The sequence below is a fragment of the Emydura macquarii genome, unplaced genomic scaffold (assembly GCF_026122565.2).
Source record: "Emydura macquarii macquarii isolate MOO-44397 ecotype Brisbane River unplaced genomic scaffold, CSIRO-AGI_Emac_v2 contig_2432, whole genome shotgun sequence".
Lineage (NCBI taxonomy): Eukaryota > Metazoa > Chordata > Testudines > Chelidae > Emydura > Emydura macquarii.
Window position 1 is genome coordinate 2,556,197 of NW_027132569.1, and position 19,755 is coordinate 2,575,951.

The 19,755-nt window shown below is 39.9% G+C and overlaps 1 long non-coding RNA gene across 2 annotated transcripts in view; it reads right to left on the minus strand.

Moving 5' to 3' along the window:
• The window catches only part of LOC137162568 (uncharacterized), a 136,820-nt gene that overhangs the window by 72,248 nt on the left and 44,817 nt on the right, over positions 1 to 19,755 (minus strand). The window lies entirely within an intron of this gene.

Here is a 19,755-nt window from a genome sequence, read left to right on the forward strand (position 1 = left end):
TTTGCCTAAGACAGTGTGGCCCAGCAAGCAGAAATCACCATAGAACCCACACTGTGGGCAAAGTGGAAGGCAGTTTTCTTGGTGAAAACATCTACATGTTTTTGGAAGGAAAAACCTAAAACAAAACACTGACCTGGCCCAGAAAGAGATGTTTATTCCTTCCTTGAGGAAGCCTTTGAAAATCCCACTGCTTTCTTTGTGTGGAATTTTCCTTTCTGCAACCTCAGAAATCATCAGCACTTGCATTCATTTCAGGTTCTAAATGTAGTATTTTTATCCAAATATGAATACTGGTTCTGAGCTTGATAGGGTAGAAGGCAGTTATTTCAAAAATGAAAATTAATGCCCCGCCCAAAACGCCTACATGAAGTCAAAATCAGATAGCAGCAGCAGCAACAAAAAAACCCTAGCTATTCCATGAAGGGATATGAAGGCTGACTTCATAACACTCTCTCTTAATAGGCTAGACATCTCACTGGTGCCCTTTGCACCTTTATTATTGACTTTGCCTTCCAGTGAGCTGCTTTCTGGGCCTTTATTTTCTCTTGGCTCTGGTCCCCAGTTAAGTGAACACCCAGCTCGGGTGTGATGCTTTGCAATCCCTTTCCACACCTTTTGATTCCTGTTGTAGGAGCTGACATCCTGCAACGTTGACGCCTCAGCATGAAAGGAGAACAGAGCCTTCCCCTGACTTGCATTTAAATTTTTTAATGCATTCGTGTGTCACAACCCTTTTGTGTTGGATTTCCATAGTTATGCTAACAAATAAGTTGACTGCCAGGAATAATTGCTGAGGCAGCTAATTTGAAGTGAACATTGCAGAGTATTCACTGAGCACACTTCAGATTTGTAATAGTGATTGAGCTGGAAACCTGACTGTACTCATCCACTGAGGGAACAGACACAGGCAAGGGCCTGGATACACAAAAGGGATTAGGTAGCATGATGTGGGGTATCACAACGCCTAACTTTGCGGCATCTGGAAAATCACTGCAATTCACAAAGCCTAAGGTTATGTCTACCCTACAAGTGAGGGGTGTGATTCCCCTGCTTGTGTACACGTACTTGTTTTAGCCTCATCTAGCTAGTCTGAGTATAAATAGCAGCATAGCTGCAGTAGCACTGGTAGCAAGACGCCTGAGCCATGCAGAGTACAATCACACCTGCAACTGGTGGGTACATGCTTGACATGGCTCAGCTGTGTCTCTACCCATGCTACTTCAGCTACACTACTAGTTTCAGCACACTAGCTTGAGGAGAGTCAGCATAACTACATGTAACATGAGCTGGAAATCACACTTCTAGCTCTAATGTAGACAAGTCATAGCCTTACAGAGATAGGCAACTAAGCCCAGGCTGCAGGGAAGGGCCTATCTCTGCTAGCAGTTCACAACTGGGAACCCTCTTTTGAGTTTAGGCACCTATGCCATTTTAGCAAGAAGCCAGAGGAGGAGGTGATGGTGCCCACCTTATAACTTTTAGCCCAGTGACTAGAGCACTCAGCTGGGATGTGGGAGAACCAGGTTCAGTTGTTCTCTATCTACCTGAGGGGTAGAAAAGATTTGAACAGACACCTCCCACCTCTCAGGAGAGTGCTCTCACCACTAAACTAGGGGATATTCTGATGTGGGGCACCCACAAACTCTCTTGCTGAAGCTGTACCACTTGGGATAAAGAATGATTGGAGCAGGGGGACTGGACCCTGGGTCTCCCATCTCCCAGGTGGGTGCCCTGACCACTAGGTTACAGAGGGTTACAGAGGGATATTTTCTCTTTCCCTTTATGTCTCTAAGAATTTACACACAGTGCAAGAGCTCCAACAGAAGAGGGTGAGGTAGCTCCTCCCACCTCAGACTCTCCCATTGCCCAGTGGTTAGAGCATTCACTTGAGAGACAGGAGTCCAGAAAACCTCTCTCCTCCTTTGCCTGAGGGTGGAATTGTACCTGGGTGACCCCCATCCCAGGTGTCTGCTCTAACCCCTGGGCTAAAAGTTATGAGGGGGGCACTGTTGCCACTGCCTTCTCCTCTGGCCAGATTTTGAATAGGACCCAATCTGGTAAGCAGCCTCTGAGCACACCTACTAGATCAAGCCCCAGGGGTGAGACAACCGGAGGAGCACTTCTCTTCTCCTGGTTCGTGGATTTCACAAAATGATCTGAAGAATTATTAGGCACGAATGACTTGCCCAGAACTACTCATTACTCACAGAGCTGCACATTATAAATTGCAAACTGATCATGCAATTACCTGTTTTACATCCTCAACTTAGTGTTGAAATATTTTTTCCTGAAAAAAGTCTTTTTCAATCAAACAATGTGATTTTATTGAAAATGAATTATTTTGCAAACTAAAAATCTTCTTTTCAATTAAATATTTTGTTTTTCAAAATACGATTTAAAAGAAAAATTTCAGGATAAAACCCTGAAGTTTATTGGTGTTTCTGAAACTTTTCATTTAAAAATTGTGGGAAAATACCCATCTTCACTCAAGTTTTTTGTTAGTTTGTTTTTTTCCTCCAGAAAAGCAAGAAACAAGTATTAATTAAAAAAATGTTTAAAAGATAGAGAAAGTAAGTAATGTTACTTTTTGAAAAAGGAAGTATTAAAGTAACACTTTCTTTAATTTTTTTTCACTTTCATTTTCTTGGAAAGTAACACAAAACATCACCTTTGACTTTTTTCCATTTGGTAAAAATCAAAAAGTGTGAGAAAGTGGAAAGAAATATTTTTCACACTTGATTACAATCTTTCAATTGGCAAAAGTTGGAAAACGGTCAGAAAGTGGAGAGGAAATAGGCTTTTCCACACTTTCTTAAGTCTTCCAATTTTCCCAGGGGAAAACTGTTTATTTTGGGAAAATTTCAAATGGGGATTTTTTCTGTGGGAATTTTAATCACAAATCCCCCATTTTCCAAGCAGTTCTAAATCAGCTACATATTGGGCCTGATCCAAAGCCTATTAAAGTCAATAGAAAGAATCCCATTGAATTCAGTGGGCATGGAACCAGGTCCTAAAAGGATATCTCAGCCACGATTCTCACTGCTGCCAATTGGAAGTAGGGGAAAAGGGAGTGAGGGAATTGTTGCATAAAAGGTGTAGGTCACTGTCACTTTTCGTTACCACTTTGCCCCATCTCCTTGAAAATATAGTCTATACTGAAGAATATGCCTTTTGTTATTCTACACTAAACTACTCAGAAAACTAAGACTTGAACTCCAGTATTGCAAGTGGTCCTTATTTCACAAATCACACCCCTTCCTCGCTGACAGTTAAATAGGCTTCTGGGTGTGACAGGACCTTCCCAATCTCCTCCAAGAGAGTAAACTCAAATGTTGCCAGTTTTTAGGAGAGCTAAATAAAATGTTATGGATTTTCAAGTTTTGACAATGTCTTTTCACAAAAACATTTCAATGGTTTTCTCCCTGCTCCAGTTTTGAGCAAGAGCTAATCATATTTCAAACATTAGATTGCAGCATATAAAATTAAGGGCCCCATCCTGCAAGTTATTCCATGTGGGAGGAACTAGAGCCCAGAATGAAGCTCCATTTACTTTTTAGAGAGATCCTGTGGACTTCAATGTGCTCTGTGCAGCGGTCCACCCAAGTAGAGTAATTTCCAAGATAGGGGTCTAAAAATCCCGATTACAAAGGCTATAAAAATAACCAATTGGTCAGGAGGGCACTAGCTTTTCCCAGCAAGGAATTACGGTATTTTGTATCTTAAGGGTAATTCCAAGACTACGTGTTTATTTGATTTTGATTGAAATTCTAGTGCTGCAGATGATAGGAAATACGACATTGCTATTTCCTAGCTCTCCGTTCAGTCCTACAGGAAAAGTCAAAGTTAGTAGCTATCTTAATACGTCATGAAAAATGTCCCTAACGTTCAGCAATGATGCTTCAGTCATTTCTGTGCCATCTTAAACCCCACCACTGCATTTTTTTTTTCAGGCAAGGATAACTAATAAGCCCATTAGTTCAAGTATTCGCAGCCTGGGTTAGGTGAGCTGCAATATATATATATATAAATAAAAGAGAGGGAGACAATTTCTCAGTGGGTCTTGGAAGAAAGCTCTTTAGTGATGAATTTTTTACTTAAGAAGAGCTCCTAAATCTATTGCTCTCTGAGCGAGGGGATGCTGTGTTTTCTCCACTCAGCAGTTTCATATCATTTGCTCTATCCCACTGGCTCAACAGGTTGTAGACCATACAGCCTGCAGGTTGGCTTCCACCAGAAGGGAATCCTGTGCTGCATTCAGAGACGTGTCAGAATATTCTCAAAGCCAGCACTGGGAAATATTACTGGAATTTCCCAGTTGTGCTTTGTTATTCTGATGGGGATGTGGGGGGCGTGGAGGCCTTGAATGGCAAAGGAGAACCAGTAAACACAGTTTTCTTTCAGCCATGCTTGTCTCTATAGTGCAGTAACAGCTGAGCTCCGATATCAGTTTAACATACCAGAGACTTAAAGAGGCTTACAAGACTGGTCTGTTTAGGGGGATAAAAGACGGGCATTTGGCAGGAATGAACACATCACTTGGTTAGTCTGTTTAATTCTCTGTGTGCCTGATTTTCTTTTCATGTTGACTTTACACCAGTATAGCTTCACAGATTCCACAGAGCTAATCCTGATTTACATTGGTGTTAAGTGAGATCAGAATCAGGTGTTATGCATCTAGTCATGTCACTGTCCTTTTTTTCCCTGTGTGTATTTTCAATAGTCATTCTGATTCTCCCATATCTGGACATCCCATATAAAGCTACGGTTGTATTCTTTTGTCTATAGCAGTGTTTCTCAACCTTTTAAGTATCAAGTACCCCCTAACATCTGAAAATTTTAATAAGTATTTACAGACTAATGTGTGCCATATGTTGGAAGAAGGGCCGAGTATATAAGGCCGTGATATGACAGATGTCAGATCTAGTGTGGGTAGGATTACCACCTTTACACCAGGGGTGCACAACTCAAGTATGTACCTGGGCTAGAGGTGATGTTGGCCAAAGCTAGGAGGCGTTGAGCGGCATGCCAATGCTGGGGAATATAAAGCACCACACAAACTTTTTTGCCATAGATTTGAGAAGAAGAAGGGGTGAAAGAGAGACAGGGAAGGAGGGTGGGTGAGAGAGAGAGAGAGACAGACAGACAGGAAAAGAGGGTAACTGGTGAAATCTGGGGCTGTTGTAGTTGTCAGTTTCACTGCTCAGCTAGAACAGTGAAATTGACACGTTTTCTGGGCACTGGGCTTTGAGCCAGGGAGGGGGGCTGCCAACTGGGTAAGTTGCAGGCGGCTGCTGCCTGGCTGCCAGCCCGGGCGGTGGGCGACTGCCACCCAATCCGAGCTGGGGCAGAGGAGGCTTCTGCGCCGGCTGGGACCCAGGGATGCGGGCAGGTGGCTGCTGCCTGTCTTCAAGCCGGGGCGTTGGAGGCTGTCCCTCGGCTCAGAGCTGGAGTGCAGGTGGCTGCCACCCAGCTGCGAGCCCAGCTCGTGAGATGAGGGAGGCTGCCACCGGGTTCCCACCTGGGAGCTGTGACCATGTGGGAAGTGGAGGGCTGCTGCCCAACTCCCCCAAAAACTAGTGGCTGCCACCCACCTCCCACCTCAGAGCTGGGACCTGGCAGGAAGCGGACGGCTGCCGCCTGTCTCTCCCAAGAGCCAGCGGCTGCCGCCCTCTTCCCAGCTGGGAGCTGTGACCAGGTGGGAAGCAGGGGGCTACTGCCTGGCTTCCCCAGAAGTCAGCAGCTGCCGCCTGCCTCCTCTTCACTCTGTTTTTTCCCAGGTACCCCCTGCCTGTGTGTCGCATACCCCTAGCGGTACATGTCCCACAGGTTGAGAAACTATGGTCTCTGGTATGTGATCACTGATCGCCTGTGATTATGCTTAGGCTACATTCATGAGAAAAAACATGGCCTTTGTATGACTGCAATAAGAAAAGACCTTATTAATTAACTAGATTGTCAAGTTCTTGGGGCAGGGCCCATTTCTCATTTGTTTGTAAAGTTCCAGATGGCACTTTTAGCACATAGTAAACAGAATAATATAGTTTTGGAGTGGGGTTATATTACCAATTAACCTGAGAACCTTTGCACCTGGCATCTTAACCCAGGCCTATACCTTAGCTCACCCTGATTCACTTACTCCAGCTAAAATAACTGCAAATCTAGACAGGCTCATGGGCAGAAGTGTTGTCTAATCGCTCTAATTAAGGCTGGGTGTCCCTGAGCCTGAGGTCTATTCCCAGATCTGGCAAGACATGTTGACTAAGATTCTCAGCAATGATTATGATTCTGGATACCTCACTTTTTGGGGTTCCAAGTTGAAACATCTTAAAAAGGACCTGATTATCAGTGGATTGATGCTCAGCATTTTCTGAGCATCAGACCCCCTTTAGCGTGTGTCAAGTTGGGCACCCAAAATCTGAGGCACTAAAAATCACCACTCACTTTTGAAAACCTTGGCCTTTTCTTCTATGTGCCTTGTTTTACTCACTTGTAAAATAGACATATTATTATAATATGATTTGTAATATTATTTGTATTAGTATAATCCCATTGTGTTAAATGCTGTACAAACTCGGAACAAAAAGATGATCCCTGCCCCCAAGCACTTACAATCTTGCTCCATCGTGGGGACATTATGAGGGTTATTTACATTTTGTTTATAAAATGCTTCTAGATCCTCAGATGAAAGACACCATATACCTCAGTACTAACCATTACCAATAAACAACTTTGTTCAAATAGCAAAATACACATTTACAAAGGCAAGAACTCTACTAGTGTTTCCTGTTTCTCTTGGCTTCTGAATCTGCCTCTAAAAGGATCAAAAATCCAACAAGACAGCCTAGCAGTCTCTACAAAACAACTGCTCAGCATTACTAATTAATGTTTGCTGTTATTGTAACCAATGCATGTTAGAAGGGTAAATGTAAACAGCACTTTATCTTGCCGTCAAAATTGCACGTAGCAGCGTCTGTTGCATCTCAATAGGAAACCCATTGAGGGCAAAGCCCTCCTGGTGTTTTTGGGAGTTATCATTCCCCCGCTCAGTCTTAGGAGTGTGATTCAGTTTAAGTCAATGCTCCCCAAGAAAATGAAAGGTCCTTACAGATGTTTGGTAACACATCAACACAACGTAGCACAATGTAATGAAATTCCCCCAATCTAGGTCAGACATTACCTAATTGATAAGGTGGCTGCTATGGGCCTCAGCAGCTCTGCTTCCAGCATGTGTGACACACAATCAGTCTCTGTTCCCTTTTGCTATGACATCATCCTGACCAACCCCTCCCATGCATCACGCTGGCTACAAACTTCCTTTCCATCGGAGATAAACAAAACTGGAGGCAAACTCTCTCATTAATAAAAATACAGCTTTCGGCAGCTTCCACCCTTAGCCCATATTTCCTACGCATGTTATTTTTTGTCAGAATTCCTGAGCAATTCCTCCCTCTAGGCCTTTCCAATATTGCATCAAGAGCAGCTGCAGTCTGTCGGTGCCTATGAGAGCTCCGTCTTCAGACACCAGACTTTCAGTGTCAATACACTTATACATGAACCATTAAAACATTGACAGAGTCCCTGGATTTCTGCTTTTTTTTTTTTTTTTTTTTTTAACGTGGTTATGTTCAAACAGTGAAAATAAGCTAGTCTGTTCCTTTCTGACAACATATTTATTATTTCACTTGGTGGTGCCTCAGGAATAATAGGAAACAGAGAGATGCAGAGCTGAACAAAGCCACATTACCAGCAGCTGAGAATGAATTACATATTGATGGCACCATAACAGCATTGTACCTTGAGCGTAGAGAGACAGGAAGAGACAGACCCTCACACAAAGCACAGGCTAAAGCCACACCGAGCATGCCGAGAAGAAGAAACGTTTCCTGAAAGACCCTTCAGGCATGGACAACAGATTTGGGTCCCGATTCTGATCTCACTTATACCAGTGTAAATCCAGAGCAACCGCACTGGAGTCAGTGGAGTTACACTAAGGCCAAACGAGATCAGAATTAGACCCCTGGGCTCAGATCTCAGTTACGAGGTAGAAATCTGCTATAGCTTGTTTTACAGTTATGTAACTGACATCAGCCTTTCCTTTCATATTAGGCCAAATTCAGATAGACATATAGTGGTACAAGTTGCATATTGGCATAAATGGTTGTAAGTTGGGTATAGCAGGAAAAGCACATAACCCTATTACATCTTCCTGTGAGCTGAGTTCTTGTCTACATCTCCCACCAACTTCTGTCCCCTAAGCACATAACTTACACTGACTTTCCAATGTGTAACCTTCACTGTGATTTAAGTCACCTCTGAAGTCCATTCATTGTTTAGATACTGGCATCATGGATTGGGTGGCTGCAAATCTCTCACTAACTATCTGAATCCACGGTACCTTTTGTTCCCGCAAAGCAATGGAAATTTAAGCTCTAAAGTGACCTGCAAAACCTGTGCATATGAGTAAGGGCAATGTTACATTTCTGAGCCTGAAAGTAAAACCAATGGATAACAGAGGTTACCTTTTGTTAGTGTTTAATTTATAATTAATGCTTATTAATGCGGAGCGTTATAAAGGACTTTGTGGTGTTCAATGAACTGAGTTGCTCAGTCAGCTGAACACTTCTAAGCCTATCATTTTGCAGAGAAGCAGCTTTGCTTTCACGACCTGTTTGCTGGAATGTTCCATTTCTCTTCTTCACTGAAAATGGGGGGAGGGGAGGAAATGTTGATAACATTCACATGGACAAAACATTATTTTATTAAGTAATTTCAATTAAGGAAAAATTGTTTCAACAGTTAATAATAAACGTACAGTGAATGGTGTCTGTTTTCATGAAATAGGGCCTCATGTACAGATCCCACCCAGGACAGAACTGCAAAAGAAAACAGTCTGAATCTAAAATGATTACAAGGCCCCCTAAAATGGAAGTGCTATGAGGGAAGACACCATGTATGCTTACACTTTAAATCACTTGACATTGCTTTCTACCATCCCAGAATGGGAACACAGGAAAGAAGAAATACAAACAAAATTTGATTTTCGTATCTTACTCACTTGAAGGGAACATGGCTACAATTCCACAGAGGATAAACATCCACATGGCTAATCTTCCCACTCTGTAGGACAGTTTGTTGAAATTAGTGAAAGGATGCAGACGTTGCACAGACTGCTTGATAAGAGTTATAAGCACTGGTTTGTTATTATTAAAGAGAGGGAGCATAACTTTGCTGTCTCCAATGATTTTAAAACACAACATTCCCTCTTATAGCTATCTCTCTACCTACTATATTTACATTATATGTGTGTGTGGATATGCATGTATGATGAATAAATGACATCCAACTGCATGATGTTTTGTCTATGGTCTACAATGAAGGCTGAAACAATATAAACCACAAGATCAAAATTAGAATACTTTATACATATCAATATAGTCCAAGATACAAATACAGCTTTCCGATATGAGCAGTTTAGTGTAGTTTAATATTGATACTACTCAGATAGCAATAAAGAAAAACAGACACCAAAAATAAAATTAATGTTTATTCAACAATAACCCAAAGATTCAAATATAGCTTTATCATATGGATGGTTTAGTCTTGATTCTGTTCAGGTACCTGTAAAGAAACCCAGACATCAAATATAAAATTAATTATGTTTATTTAACAATTTAATTAAGATACTAGCTTAAAAGAACAAGCTACAGGATACTCTTTAAATGTTATCAACAGTGATGGCCCAGCTTAGCTAGAGAAATCCAATACATATTGGAAATGTAACATTCAGGAAGGGACGATAAAATATATAGGGATTTGCGTGATGTAATTGATGGGATGATCAGGCTACTGGGGCCAAATTCAGTGTGATGTAAGTGAAGGTATAAGTTACATGTACTTTTAGTGTGTGCTTTTTGGGCCAGGAACTGTCTTTTGTTCTCTGTGCACAACCTAATGCAGTGGGGTCCTGGGCCCATGACAAAGGCTTCTAAGTCCTACATTAATACAAGTAATAAACAACAGCATGCAACATTAACAATACATGTCAGATAGAAAATGGGTGTAAATTGTGAACTCATTTGACATGCACTGATTTGGAATTTGCACATCCACCAAAGTGAGTGAAAGCGATAGGCTGTTAGAGGGAAAAGCAACTAACAAGAGGATATAAGATAAAGCAGGTTCTCCCCTACCTGATCTGATATCTTCCCAACACTTGATTTTCTGCTACACTCTCCCTTCCGTCCCCTTGGAATAGCCATTGCACTTATTTTGCCACACCCACTAACCATCATTTCAGTGCAAGTTATAGTACTCTACCACTAACACTCATTCTTTGACCACTTACATCCAACATGTAACTTACACAACCATTACCATCACCAGTGAATTTGGCTCAGTTCGTTAAAATGTCTTAGGCCCAGGGTATGTCTGCAATGCAAGCCCAGGGTAGTAAAACTCAAGTTAACAGATCCTAGGTTTGTTAACCAAGGGCTTGAGTGTCTACACTCATTTGTACCCCGGGTTAGGAACTGTTGAACCCTGGGTCCCAACCTAGTGCTCCAGCCTCTACACTGCAGTATGTGGGCCAGAGTCCAACCAGCCATATCTCAGACTTACTAGCACATTCCCAAAATGTGGCCATTCTAGTCCTTTGTTCATGGCGCAGTGTGGGAAAGCTTGACTGTCCTCCAAACTTGACTATCCAGAAAACAAAGAAAATCAACCCATGGGATTTTGACAGACTCCCAGAGCAGGAGTCCAGTGAGGTTACATCTATTCTCCAAAGCAATAAAGTTTGAACCATGGGTTCTGACTTGACTCGGGCTCAGATCCTGCACCCCATAGAGTCCTCAGACTCTGATCTGAGCCCTGGGTTAGCACAATTTTTGTGTTGACACAAGGGGGGTTAGGCTTGAGGCGGAGTTCAAACCCTGGACTTACACCACAGTGTAGACATAGCCCCAGGGTATGTCTACACAATACTGCCACTGCCACCACCACCAAAAAATAACAAAACAATGCAATAGCAAGTCTCAGAGCTCAGGTCAACTGACTTGAGCTTGCAGGGCTCGCACTATGGGGCTAAGAAGAGCAGTGTAAATATTCCCACTTGAGCTGAAGCCCAGGCTCTGAGACCCTACCCCTCGCTGGGTGTCAAAACCCAAGCTCCAGCCTAAACCTGAACATCTACTGCTATTTTTAGCCCCAGAGCCTAGCCTCACAAGCCTGAGTCAGTTGGCCCAGTCTCTGAGTTTTGCTGCCATGTTTTGGGGTTTTTTTTCTTTTATTTTTTGCTGTGTAGAGTAGACATACCCTTTCTTAGCTACAGCAACCACTTTACAAGATAATATAGGACATATATGCATAAGATTTAGTCTCAGACAAAAATCTTTGTTAAGTTGCAGATCAGACTGAGTACATATCAGTTGCACAGGAGTGAAAAAGTCTTACAAGAACATTAGGTTTAGAAAAAAATGCAATCAAAAGCAACAGAATTCAGAGTTATGATTAAAATTACATAGACACCTACATTTATGAAAGTCAGGAAAAGCATAGTTAATGTGGTGTATTCAGCTATGTTACAGTTTCTATACCTTTAAACGTCTATGAATCTGCTGGAAACAGCTACTATTTTGTACTCTAGTTCAGTTGCAGAATGTTGAAGAGTGAGGCAATGTGATCTTTCTGTCCTGGAGACTTTGGGCTTGTTTCCTCTAGTCTCTTACAATAATTTTATGTCACTGTGACCCCACCAAAACTAGTATAACATAGTGGAGAAACAGGGTCTATTTATTTGTTGATTGTTTTCTTATTGTGAAATAAAAGTAATCTGGGTTGAAAATACAGGGGGGTTTTCTTTGTGTCTGAATAAACAGAATGGTTAAGATCATCCAAGCAATCTTAATTCTTCATAGAGGATTTTGGTTTAGTTTGTTATCCAGCAATAAATTTCAGATCTGGATTTGCATCTGAAATTCCCAAATCTTTAGGGTGTTTGAATCGGCGAATCTACCTGGGGTCTCTCTCTAGTTCATGTTTTCTTTGACATATTTTAAGACATAGCCTCCATGCAGCTGTACACAGTTAACCTATATCCATACTCAGATATTTTATTTTGCAATCTTCTGTTGAAATCAATCATTCTTAATAAAAAGGAAGAGTATTCCACAATAAGTAACCTCTTTTTTGTACACAACAAGCTATAACAGCCATGTTTTGAATCTTCCTGTAGTACTTGTTAATAACAAAAATAGTTATGAGGGAAAGTTGATTATGGTTGATGAAATACCTTCATCACAGGCCACTTCCTTGTCTAACACTATCAAGTTTTCTCTGCCTTGTAGTCATGTGTTTGTAAACAAAAGTCTAGCACTGAAAAAAAAATAAAATTTCTTCCCACCATTTCCTTTTTTTTTTTTTTAAACCAAAAATGAGATTTGGAAAGCAAGCTTTAAATAATGGTGACCTGATGGATCTCACATCAGCAAGATGCAAGTCAGCAAGTCATGGGTTCCAGTTAGGCGAACATAGGAACCCTGGTGGATCATCCATGTAAAGATATCCTTTCCATACAGAGCTTGGGGGTGGGGTGGGTTTCCCCTTTCCTTGGCTCTGCAATGGATGGAAGTCTGTGGAGTTCAAGAAGGAGGAAAGAGTTAGAACATGGGGGGGGGGGGATGCTGCTCTCCAAGGCATTATGTCCTCCAGAGCCTGGGGATTTCTGGGCGAGACATAATATTACTCAGTGTTTAGAATTGATTGATAGGTCCATTGATCCCCATTCAATTCAGATCCTGATGCAATCATTCAGTTATCAGTAGACTGATATTTAATAGCAATCACTTTTACTAATGTATTTTTAAACAGCATATTCCTAAAGAGGAGAGGGAGATTTTTTTAAAATACTTGTCCAAGTTGTCAAGGCTAACGCTAGACATATATTCTCCTCCATGGCTGCAAAACACAAACAACATTTTGTCACAGAACTCTCTCCACCCCACAGTTCCAGTTGTCAATGAAGAAAGTTTCTTCTTGTCTTCAGCTGATATAAACTTCCTGGAATGCAAGGATGACCAGCAATCATTCTGCATATGGAGAGTAAGATTCTGATCTCAAGAATATCAGCGTTGGTCAGGAGTAACTATTCTGGAGAGCAGGACCAGGGCTTGCTGCATATCACTAGCTGGGCAAAAAGGAAAGATGCTTTCCAAAACAGACAAAGGAAAGATAGGCAAACAGGTATTTGGGAAGAAATAGCTGAACTTTCCCAACTAATTCTGATCCTGTATTTCAATCCCTTTCCCCCAGCTTTCTCTTACTCTTCATCTTAATGTTCTTTTGCTCCTGGCCAACATTTAAAACATTTTTGAGGCAAGGCAAATATGCCAGTCCAAGTCACAAAGCTTAAACAAAGGCAATTGCATGGGATATGACAGGATTAAGAGAGCTGATTGACTGTAAGTGGAAGTACAGCAAGGGAAGAAGGAGACAACAATTTGTTGAGTATCCAGAAGTAGAAACTTCCAAAAACCAACCTTCAGCCTCCATTGTGAATATAAGTGCTTTCCTCATTATTTTCTTCTTTTCCATGTTAGTAGTCACAGCCCAAGAAAAATCACATAAAAATGGGGCTCCCATCACTGTCATGCTCAATGGCTTGTAAATCTTGCAAATCGTTTAGAACAAGAACAGAGGAGAATGGGAAAAAGAGGGATGTATTGAAACACCGAAGACACACAGTCACATTAGAGAGATAATGAGCCCCACCCTTACACGATACAGTAACAAAAAAAGCAATCGTCATCCTGGGATATATTAGTAGGAGCGTTGTAGCAAGACACAAGAAGTAATTCTTCCACTAGCCTGAGCACTGATAAGGCCTCAACTGGAGCCTTGTGTCCAGTTCTGGGCATCACACTTCAGGAAAGATGTGGACAAATTGAAGAGAACAACAAAAATGATTAAAAGTCTAGAAAACATGGCCTACCAGGAGAGATTGAAAAAACTGTGTTTGTTTAATCTGAAGAAGAGAAGACTGGAGAAGGAGGGAGACATGATAAGATTCTTCAAGTACATAAAATATTGTTATAAAAAGGAGGGTGATAAATTGTTCTCCGTAGCCACTGAGGACAGGACAAGAAGTAATGGGCTAAAACTGGAGCAAGGGAGGTTTAGGTTAGACCTCAGGAAAAGCTTCCTAACTGTAAGGGTAGTTAATCATTGGGACAAATTACCTAGAGAGAGGTTGTGGAATCTACATCACTGGAAATTTTTAAAAACAAGTTAGACAAACACCCATCAGAAAGAGAATACTTAGTCGTGTCTCAGTGCAGGGGACTGACTTAGATGACCTATTGAGGTCCCTTCCAGTCCTATATTTCTATGACTTCGATAACAAAAAAGTCACATCAATACCATCTCACCAATGACTTGTCTTCATCTCTCAGATGTTCAGGAGGCTAGTGTCAATTAATAAGTCTGCATTTTGTCATTCAGTTTATAGGGGTTTAAGAACAGAAGGCCTCATCCTGTGAGCACAAACCACCAAGCATAATTCTTACCATTGAGATCACTTGTCAGCTGAGATCAAGGACCCCCATTCAAGATGACCACTTCATCTTGAAAGGTCTCTTGCAACATGTGTAACCTCCTCATAGTTAATCTGTCCACCTTGTATTTAGCTGTGACACTCTGAGTACCTTTCCCAGATCTGAAAAAGAGCTCTATGTAACTCAACAGCCTGTCTCTTTCACCAACAGAAGCTGGCCCAATAAAAGGAATAATTCACGTATGTGGTCTTTCTCATAGTGGTAACATGACACTGGTAGTTTTTGTAGGCTCAAGCCCTTCCTCTTCTGCTTTCTCATCCCAAGAGCACACCATAAAAATCTGCTCACTCTCTAGTCCCAGTCCAGGGAGAAATTAAAACTAAAGGGAGAATTTCAATTTGTCAATAATGTGGCTGTCCATCTATAAAATGATTTGTGTTATACTAGCTTGACTTTTTGCCATGTCATTATCATTTCCAAAAGTAATTCCAATAGGTTAGTATAAAAGCATTTATCAATTAAAATCATACCTACTAGTGTGAAGTAATTTAGGACCATCATATCTTCTCCTTATCACCAATTCATTCTGATTTCCCATTCTCCTATTTTTCCCTCCCTCATCTTGTCCACCATAATTTATTCCTCCTTGTTTCGTATGTTCTGTAAATGCATTACTTACATATGCTGTTTTAAAGAAACATATTAATAAATAAGTTATACAAGTATATTTTATTAATTTTATCATTTAAGATAAAATAACATAGAAAGAAATAGATATACTTAAATTTAATTTACATCAATACCAAAGGAAATTAGTCACTGTATACGCCATACTAACACCAACCATATTGATTATCACTGTTTTTCAAACATAGGAGATCATTCTTTTCAAGAGCTATATTAGACAGATTATTATGTCCAATGGTAGCTAGCCAGCCACTTAGGTCTATGCTTAATTTTATTCATTTATAAATATTTATTCTATGCATTCGCATAAGGATTTTAATGCATATACACAAGTCCCTACAACATTTATAAAGAGGTCTACATTTGCTACCATTAAATTATTGTGATTCTTCTTTGCAACACATCTTTATCAATGGAACTGGTTAAAAAAAAATTTCATACAAATCTTCATGTAATTTTTCCCTATTCACAATTCACAATCACAATTCAAATTTGACAGAAGACTTTTTAAAAAATTTTTAAAATTTTGAAATAACCCTATAGAAATACCAAAAAAATTCACAAAACTTGTTTTTAAATTGTTCCTGGATTTTTCCCCATCATAATTAGAACATTTGATGAAAATTTTCACAGAATTTTTAAATTAAATAAAAAGTTATCAGCCCTACTTTCTATTTGATCAAGAATGTAGAGCTTAACCAAAGACTGGTACACTGAGGGTTATGACTAGTTTGAATAAACATTGGAGATATTCATGATGTCAAAAATGATATTTCGGGTTGTATAGGAGCACTAAGTATTTTCATGCTTTACTCTCCATGTTCTCAACAAGTGTTACTTTGTGCGTCTGATTGATCAGTTCCATTGTATCATTAAATATTATTTATTAATAAAAATAAACTTTCAACATGAATTTTTGCAACACACTTTAAACCAACAAACCAGCTGGCCAACTTTTAACAGAGAATTCTAACAGCACTTGCAAGACAAAAATGGGGAAAAAACCAGCACACCTTGCTTACCCTCTGAAATAATCAAAGGGAAGCGTCTTTGTTACATATACATACTATAACTCTGCACCACTCCATACGGGCCATTTAACATCCATCATAAAAGCAGTCAAGAACAGCCAGCCAAGTACTTTTCTCAAGTACTGACAACATACTATGTGTAGCTGCTGAAAGACAGGATTTGTTTAACTATAGGAAAGGAGATGGACTAGTCACTAGGTGAACCTATGGTTATTTGCTTCACTAAAATTCTATGGGACAAAAACTGCCTTCGCTTCCTTCCTGGGACAGCAATGTGGTTGCATAGGGTAAAAGACCAGAATTTGGATCTATATTTTTAAACTTGTTGATCATTTGACCATTAGTTGATAGCAAGAATTATCATAGTCATAGGATACAGACAATTCTGTCTAGTGTGATTATGCCAGAGATTCAGGCAGGAAGATTTAGTCTAATAACAAATCATGGCATGTTGTCAGTACCAATCCTGCAATAGATGCTCACATAAATACATACATTGTACTTAAGAGATAATATTAGAATGATGTTTTAAATGCCAAGCACAGCTATAATGATGATGTACTGATGCTATTCATATTGTTGAAGAGGTATGTTCTAAAAAGGAATGTGAAATAACGGAAGAAATGAGATCATGAATGAGTGCAAAAACTAGCATTGGTGTACATGGTTTCAAAGAGCTGTTGTGGAAACTGCTGAGTTACAAGTCAAAGGATTTTGTGTTCAAATCCATGCTGGAGCACAAGGATCGTTCAGAACTTGATGACATTCACCTGGCATTTGATGCTTTCAAAGTGTTCTTTTAAGCATAAGATGAGCAAGAAGAAAAACAGAAATGGAAAAAGTCAGTTTCTTATCACAAAAAAGATTGTGCAAACATTATCAGTATCACCCTCCAAAAGTTCTTATCTTCTGCAAAGGATCTGCCCCTACACTTAACTCAGAGGTCACTGCTTTATTTCAACCTGTGCAGAAAAGCGGTGTATGTCTCGAACGATGACATAATCTATAGTATATTTGGGAGGTTCCCATAGCTTCTTCTAACTGTGAGGAGGCAGAACCCATAAAGATATAGCATACTATCTTTGCAAGTACTGTATGTCCTCATCCACTTGAATTCTATGTAGAGCAGACATCTCTTACTCAAGATGCTATGATAGATTCCAATTCATCCTGATTAGGCAGCCATTCCAGTTAAACTAAGTTTACCCAAACAATATTTCAGTCATGTAGCTCTGCAACTCAGTTCATTCAGCTTAAATCATGATTAATTTATGTATCAGTTATTACTGCATAAAATTGATTACCTTGCAATACTGTACCAATTTAAAAGATCAAAACATTCACATTAGTATTAAAGAATAACACATTAATATGGATTTCCTTCTTAGCTACCATTGTGAGAGACAAGTAGAGAATAAAACCCACTAGCATCTTGTAACCTTTAATCATCACATTAACATCTCTAAACCAAATTATGGTCCAGCATCATCCCAACAGTCTTCTTGAGCAATTACAGTGGTCCTACTAAAGGGACAAGATACTAGTTCAAGCTAAAAGGAAAAGATAATTGGCTCCTTGAGATTTGTCCCATGAAAAAGGCTTTCTGATGATCCAACTTTTACTTAAGTGGGCTCAACTGTATTCTTAACAGATACTTATAAGATGTTCTGTTCTCACTGTTTGCTCATTATCTAAAATAAGTTCTCAGTTCAGTCATTGCCATAATGTCCAACAAAGTGGGAATTGGACTAGCTTTCAAGAGACTGACATTCTAGCTCTACTTGGAATTGATGTTCTTCACTGGATGTGAAGAACATGCCACAGGCATTTCGACAGGCAAAAGTAAAGCAAGTTGACACTTAAAGATGATGGAAGCCTCTGCCCACCTGGTGACGATGATTTGAGTACTCACCAGATGTCTCTTGTAAGGCTTATTGTCATTCTGGGGTAGTTGGCCAAGGCTTTGTAACATCTACAGGCCCTACATCCTGTAGCCCTTGTTCAACTAAAATTCCCATCTACCTTAATGAGAGCGCCACAGAAATAAAAAAATGCAGGAATGACCCTTTTCCCCAAAGAATCTGTCTGAGATTGAAAAACAATCCCCCACTGAAGGTTCTTAAAGCATGACACTGTTCTCTGAGCATACCTTCAGACTTCTGCTGAAAGCCATAGCAGCTCATTCAGTGCAATACATTTTCTGAACCCAAGGCTTATGCTGAAAACCATTTATTCAGAACATACTCAAACTTCTGTGAGAGCTAGACTAGCACTCCCAGCCAAATTCATGAACGTTGCTTTAGATACAGTTTTAGTTCTATTAATGTGATGTTTATACAGAGCTTGTTTATTTTCTGTAACATTCTTACCTGTTCTTGTAATAGCTTAGAGATGGTCCAAAAAACAGTGTTTTCCACTGAAAAATGCAGTTTTGTCAAAAATCAAAACATTTTGCAGGAACATGTCAATTTTGACAAAATTTTCAATGGGAAAAGTCGCAACAAATCATTTCAACTCTTATTTCATTTCAGTAATATCAAAACATTTCATTTTGACTTCATCATTTTAATTCATTTTGACTTTTATGTTATAGTTAAAATAGTTAATTTATATTTAATATGACATATAAGCTATATGAATTATATTTAATATCTTAACAAATAAAAGGCCAAAACAAAATGAACTGAAATCGATAAAGTCAAAATGAAATGTTTCTATCTTATCGAAGTGAAGCATTTCAAAATCGACATGAAGCATTTTGACATTATCAAAACAAATGAAATGAAGTGATTGGATGGTCCCGAATTGAAATATTTTGAATTTCTGTTTTTGCAGGAAATTTTGAATTTGTGGCTTTTTGTTCTGATTTGCAACAAAATTTGTTGTCGAAATGTCAGAATTTACTGCACAATGGAAATTCCAGCTTCCAACCTGCTCTATAATAGCTAATGTGTAATGAATATACTTCCCAAGTCCTGACAAGTTTACTCACATGAGCAGTCCCCATTAAAAGCCAATGGAACTAACTGTGAGTATGGCAAATAGTTCTTGGCGTGTACTGATAATGTGGTTGTGTCCATGTCATAGTAAATACATAGATGATAAAAAAGCAGACTAGGGGCCATATGCAGCCCTGTACCAAGTGGACTGACTTTCACATATTTTCATGGGACTTGTGTCCACTTACTCCAGGGCTAGCTTGTTATTGGGTCCAATGTGGCTGTGGAGAGGTAAGATCATGTTAGCGCTAGATCATGGCTGCCCACAAGGGGTGTGAGCAAGGGCTTTCCATCTGATGTTTGGATATGCAGCTAGAGGGCAGGGAAGAACAGGAGTAGGAGGGTTGGCGAGTAGAGTTGTCTGGATGGATAAGTGCAGGGGGAAGGTGATACAATCTTTTAAAGGCTGTAGCAAAATACTCTTCTCCTCAGTGCAACAAGGGAGCTTGAGGATACATCTACCTTTGAGCTGGGAGGTGAGAAATACTC